General features: G+C 44.2%; 1 protein-coding gene and 1 non-coding gene across 6 annotated transcripts in view; both read right to left on the bottom strand.

The window, feature by feature from the left end:
• Window positions 1–107, bottom strand: LOC115065470. The gene has a single exon (XR_003845248.1). It is a non-coding gene; the product is annotated as a U6 spliceosomal RNA (small nuclear RNA).
• Window positions 1–6,242, bottom strand: part of LOC110332301 (hepatitis A virus cellular receptor 1 homolog) — a 68,358-nt gene that overhangs the window by 25,236 nt on the left and 36,880 nt on the right. The gene's annotated exons all lie outside the window — the stretch shown is intronic.

Here is a 6,242-nt window from a genome sequence, read left to right as displayed (position 1 = left end):
AAAAATATGGAACGCTTCACGAATTTGCGTGTCATCCTTGCGCAGGGGCCATGCTAATCTTCTCTGTATCGTTCCAATTTTAGTATATGTGCTGCCGAAGCGAGCACCTTCCCGCATCCTTGTATGTAGGATGTAACCCTTGGAGACACAGGAGAAATATCAGGTAGCAATGCCACTCAGAGTGGTCACTGTGGCTTATGGGAAAGACAAACTTTATCTCACTATCTGCAACATGGCAGATTGAGGCATTGTGATCACCTGCACTTTCACCCTGTACCCTCTCCTCCGCCAGAGACCTGTCTTCTGGTGGAAATGACTACGTTAATACAGAGTATTATTTTTCAGGTTTTACCAAAAATCAGTCACCATAACAAAATCAGGAGACTCACGATACAACTTAGAGAAACTATGCAATGACTCCTGATAAAGATGCATCAGATACTGGAATCTTCTGGCAAAGGTTTCACGTCAGCCATATTTTAAAAAGTAATGATTAAATAATTGCAAAATGAATAAAAATGTGTGCACTAATAACTTATTTCTCCTTCAGTCTTTTTTCAATGGCTCAGTGTTCATTCAAAAGCCTGTTGCTTACTTTCATATATTTGTACAATTTGTAAGTTTAGTTTTATTGCATAACTGCCAGAGGACACAAAATCTGAGATTATGATTTTCTGTACATATTGAAACTTGCTGGGGGCTGGTGAGATGGCTCAGTGGGTAAGAGCACCCGACTGCTCTTCCGAAGGTCCAGAGTTCAAATCCCAGCAACCACATGGTGGTTCATAACCATCCGTAACAAGATCTGACGTCCTCTTCTGGAGTGTCTGAAGACAGCTACAGTGTACTTACACATAATAAATAAATTAATTAATTTAAAAAAAAAGAAACTTGCTTTGTAACTTAATACATGGACTCTCCTGGAGTCCGTTCCACAGGGGGAGGGGATGGGGGACATAGAACAGCACACTGTTAGATGCCAACTCTGTTTTGTTGACAGTCAAGTTTGACTCTGATGTTCCTTTGTTGTGTTTGTTGTTATTTGTTATTTGTTTTTGCAGGGTGCAGGGGCAGGTCTCGGGATGCTGATATCTGTTCATTGATCAATGGATGCTGAAACCCCTCACAGCTGTATTGCTGCCTGTCTTTCTCAAAATTCTTCTCATTAAAATGGCTATGCTATCAAAGTGATTCACAGATTTGACGTAATCTCATCAAAACTATGATGTGCTCTTCTTCTCAGAGCTATAAAATGTTGAGCAGACAAACTTGAAAGCCATACGGAAGTACAAAAGGTCCTGAGCAGACAAAGATATATTAAACAAAAAGGATGAAAGCTGGTCACATCACTAAACCTGATCTCAAAGCATGCTACAGTAACCAAGACTGTGCAGTGTCAGCATAAAAACTAGTAGAAACTTCTAGAAGTTAGTTATGCCATGAATCTACACCTTGACAAAGGTGTCAAAAATCATATATGAAGAAAGATCAGTGTCAATAAATAGAACTGAGAAAATAGGGTACACATAAAAAGAAAAATGAAAAGTTATTTAGCTTTAAAGAAGGTATCCTAGATTTTTTATTAAATATTTTCTTTATTTACATTTCAAATGTCATCCCCTTTCCTAGTTTCCCCTCCAAAAATCCCCTATNCCCTCCCCCATCCCCCTGCTCCCCAACCTACCCACTCCTACTTCCTGGCCCTGGCATTCCCCTATACTGGGGCATAGAACCTTCACAGGACAAAGGGCCTCTCCTCCCATTGATGACTGACTAGGTCATTCTCTGCTACATATGCAGCTAGAGCCATGAGTCCCACCATGTGTTTTCTTTGATTGGTGGTTTAGTTCCAGGGAGCTCTGGGGTACTGGTTAGTTCATATTTTTGTTTCTCTTATGGGGATGCACACCCATTTAGCTCCTTGGGTACTTTCTTTAGTTCCTTCATTGTGGACCCTGTGCTTTGTCCAATGGATGGCTGTGAGCACACACTTCTGTATTTGTCAGGCACTGGCAAAAAGCCTCTCAGAAGACAGCTTTATCAGGTTCCTGTCAGCTAGCTCTTTTTCACATCTGCAATAGTGTCTGAGTTTGGTGGTTGTTTATGGGATGGATCCCCAGGTGGGACAGTATCTGGATGGTCTTTCTTTCATTCTCTGCTCTGAACTTTCTTTCTGAAACTCCTTCCATGGGCATTTTGTTCCCCCTTCTAAGAAGGATCAAAGTATCCACACTTTAAGTCTTCCTTCTTCTTGAGTTTCATGTGTTTTGCAAATTGTATCTTGAATATTCTGAGCTTCTGGGCTAATATCTACTTATCAGTGAGTGCCTATCATGTGTGTTCTTTTGAGACTGGGTTACCTCACTTAGGATGATATCCTCCAGATACATCCATTTGTCTAAGAATTTCATAAATTCATTGTTTTTAATAGCTGTGTAGTATTCCATTGTGTAAATGTACCACATTTTTCTGTATCCATTCTTCTGTTGAGGGACATCTGGGTTCTTTCCATCTTCTGATTATTAAAAATAAGGCTACTATGAACGTAGTGGAGCATGTGTCCTTATTAATGTCCTTATTACAAGTTGGAGCTTCTTCTGGGTATATGCCCAGGAGTGCTATTGCTGGATTTCCAGTAGTACTATGTCCAATTTTCCAAGGAACTGCCAAACTGATTTCCAGAGTGTTTGTACCAGCTTGCAATCTGTCCAGCAATGGAAAAGTGTTCCTCTTTCTCCACATCCTTGCCAGTATCTGCTGTCACCTGAGTTTTTGATCTTAGCCATTCTGACTGGTGTGAAGTGGAATCTGAGAGTTGTTTAGTTTTGCATTTCCCTGATGATTAAGGATGTTGAACATTTTTTTAGGTGCTTCTCAGCCATTCGGTATTCCTCAGTTGAGAATTCTTTGTTTAGCTCTGTACCCCACTTTTTAATAGGGTTATTTGGTTTTCTGGAGTCTAACTTCTTGAGTTCTCTGTATATATTGGATATTAGTCCCCTATCTGATTTAGGATTGGTAACGAACTTTTCCCAATCTGTTGTTGCCTTTTTGTCTTATTGACAGTGTCCTTTGCCTTACAGAAGCTTTGCAGTTTTATGAGGTCCCTTTTGTCAATTCTTGATCTTACAGCGCAGGCCATTGCTGTTCTGTTCAGGAAGTTTTCCCTTGTAGTGTTCTAGATTTAAAAGGATGGGTTTTGGACGGTAATACAAGTTAAAATCAAACACGATTGAGGTACAGAATTGTAAACTAATTAAGTTAGAATAGATGATAAAATACTTTATCTACATTGCCAAATATAATGAACTGGACAATATAAGTGTATATCATACCTTATTATTTGCATAATTGTATTTAATTTATATCTGAGAGAAAAATAGCCTTTTATTGGACTAAAAAAGGGGAAATGTTGAGGTTTTGTCTTTTACTGTCTATTGTAATGCTAAGTGTGGGCCCTCAAGATGTGGAGTCTGCACATAGCCCCTATGAACCTGTCCCCAGTTATTTCTGATTGGTCAGTTAAGGTGGCAACAGCCAATAGTTGGGCAGAAGATACATAGGTGGCAGTTAGGGTTTGGTTTCCCCGGGCTTGGGGTTGGAGAAGAACCGTGACAAGGAGAAGAAAGTGCAAGTGGAAGAGAAAGAAGCCACCATGTGTTAGGAGTAAAGATAATGTGGTCATGTAGACTGGCCAACTGGAGTTAACAGCAGCCTACATGAAACATAGTAAGTATTAACTCGGGATTATCTATAGGAAAGTAGATTCTAACAGCAGCTACCCAACTATTGTGCTAGTTAAGGCTTATTGTAAATATAAAGGTTACGTGTGTGTCTTCCATCCAGGAACTAAATGGTCAGAGGCCAAGTAGAAACCTTGAGCCCAATCAAATCCTTTCTACAATACCATGGTGCTTCCCAGTCAAGCGGACTGCTGCAGCCTGTGGGGCACTGGGCCAGCTCTCTCTCACTCTCTTGCTCACCTATATCTTCTCCATCAGGGCCCACTCCACTGCATTGCCCAGTTGAGGTTCAGGGCCCCTGAATGCTACACTAGTGAGGGAGCATGCCCCCCATGCTCTCATGACCCCCAGGTCAGGTCAAGTGGCAAGGGACGAAGGGGTAGAGGACATGCCCAGGCCAGCTCTTGGCAGAAGAGCAGAAGGGTCAGATCTCCAGCAGTCTTGCCCTCGGGGCTGTCTTGCCTGTGCCCCTCCACCAGGGCCAGTTCTACTGTGCTGCCCAGGCAAAGTGTAGGGCCAGTTCACCAGCTCTCAGGACCCTCGGACCAGTTCTTCCAAAGGCTGCAGGTGGGGAGGGGCAGGGTGGAGAGGGCATCAGCCAGGCAGGCACCCACACCACCTCCTAGCAGATGAGTGTTGGGACAGCTTTCCCTCACTCTTTTCTGGGGGTTGACTTACCTGCACCCCTCCCTCTCCCCATGCCCACACCTGTCCACCCCCTCATTCCCACGACCCCACCCCCATGTCATTTCTGCTGTGCTCTCATGGCAAAGGACATGGTCTGCTTTCCTGAGTGCTGCAGTTGGTAAGGGGTGAAGATAGTTTTCCTGAACTCATGACCCTGTGGGCAGCTTTCCCAATGGCTGGAGGTGGTAAGGAGGGTGGGGTGGGGATATCAGCTTGTGATACCCCATGGCAAACAAGTGATAGGGTCAGCTCTCCCTCACCCAAGCCAAGGCTGGCTCACCCACACTGCCAGGACCAGCTCCACTCTGCTGCCTGGGCAAGGTGCGGGGCCTGCTCTCTTCAATGCTGTAGCCAGTAAGAGAAGGAGGCAGCTCTTATGCGCACAACATCTAGTGAGGGGCGGGGCTGGTTATACATAAGCCCTCAAAATCTACATTGTCCCCTGTGGCTGCCCTGACCAGGGATATCCGCATGTTCTCTAGTGGCAATATGATCCACAGACATCAACACCAGTTCCTGTCTCAGCATAGCAACTGACTCATACATGACCCTCAGTGGCAACTTGGGCTGGAAGATCACCATGGCCTGAGGTAGTCACCATGGGGCTGACCACTCAAGGCTACACCCTCCAGTTCCATCTGTCTACATAATGCTCAAGCTGCTCCACTTCTCTCTCTTTCCCATCTGACCACCCCATGCTCACACATTGTGGTGACTCGCACTGCAGGCTGAGCATACAGTTGATAGGCCCCTGGGCCACATCCTGTATCCATGCTGTGTGGAATGGCAGCAAGCAGGTATCTGTGATCCCCCTGTGCCATGCACTGTAGGGCAGGTCTCTAGGTGGCATTGCAGCTGGCAGGTCTCTGTCTTCCCCCTCCTCTGTTCTGCTGATGAACTTGACATGATTTGATTTTTATGAGTTCTGGGAATAAGATAACTTTGGCAATCAAGCCAGGCATCAAGCTAGGATGCCAACTGCTCTGCTCTTGACTGATACAAGAACACTACCAACAACAAGGTACCTCTTTGCCCAACTACATTCGTGATAACATCTTTTGACACAATAAGGCTTACATTTTGATAATGTCTAATTATTATCTCAATTGTTCATGTTTTTAGTATTATAGTTAAGAATGATTTCCCAACACAAGTTTTGAAACTCATACTTATGTTTGATCTTACTTAAAAATCTAAACACTTCCTTACATGGCAAATAGAAAATAAAGGTCAAGAGAAAGCTATAATAAATGTCATGCAAATATCAATCAGTGGTGGCACAAAATAAATGTGACTTTTCGTTCTTAAAAAGCAGGAGTCTATGAGGGCTGGAAGAACTCTCAGTATGGATATCATATGAACCTGCAGAAGTTCCAAATTCCCAGGCTTTACAACAATGAACAATAGATGCCTCCAGGATTTGTTCCACCCACTGGTTCAGGCTCAGAGACACAACCCCCAGTCATACTGATAGTTGATGAGGTTTGTCCTGACTCTGAAGGCAAGGCTAGGCTCTCTCCCCTACATCCTTGGCCCTTCCACAGCTGTAACTCTGGGCCTTCCCTCAGTGTAGACTGGAAGGTTCAACCCAGGCTTTGTTTCAAAATGGCTTTTGTGTGAGGCCTTTGAGTTATAAATGGGGAAATGGGATTCTTCTCTCCTGCTGACTCATCAGCCAGAGAAATCAGCTCAATCAAAACCCACAGCTGGGCTCAGGGCTTGTGAGGGCTGTGGACCTGTCCCATGGGAGGACTGCCCATCTCTGCTCCTGCTCACCTGTGGAAGCTGTTTCTCCTCCCTCTGCTTCCTGGG

The sequence above is a fragment of the Mus pahari genome, chromosome 14 (assembly GCF_900095145.1).
Source record: "Mus pahari chromosome 14, PAHARI_EIJ_v1.1, whole genome shotgun sequence".
Lineage (NCBI taxonomy): Eukaryota > Metazoa > Chordata > Mammalia > Rodentia > Muridae > Mus > Mus pahari.
The sequence above is the reverse complement of the archived record's forward strand: the minus strand, read 5'-3'. Positions and strand labels throughout refer to the sequence as shown.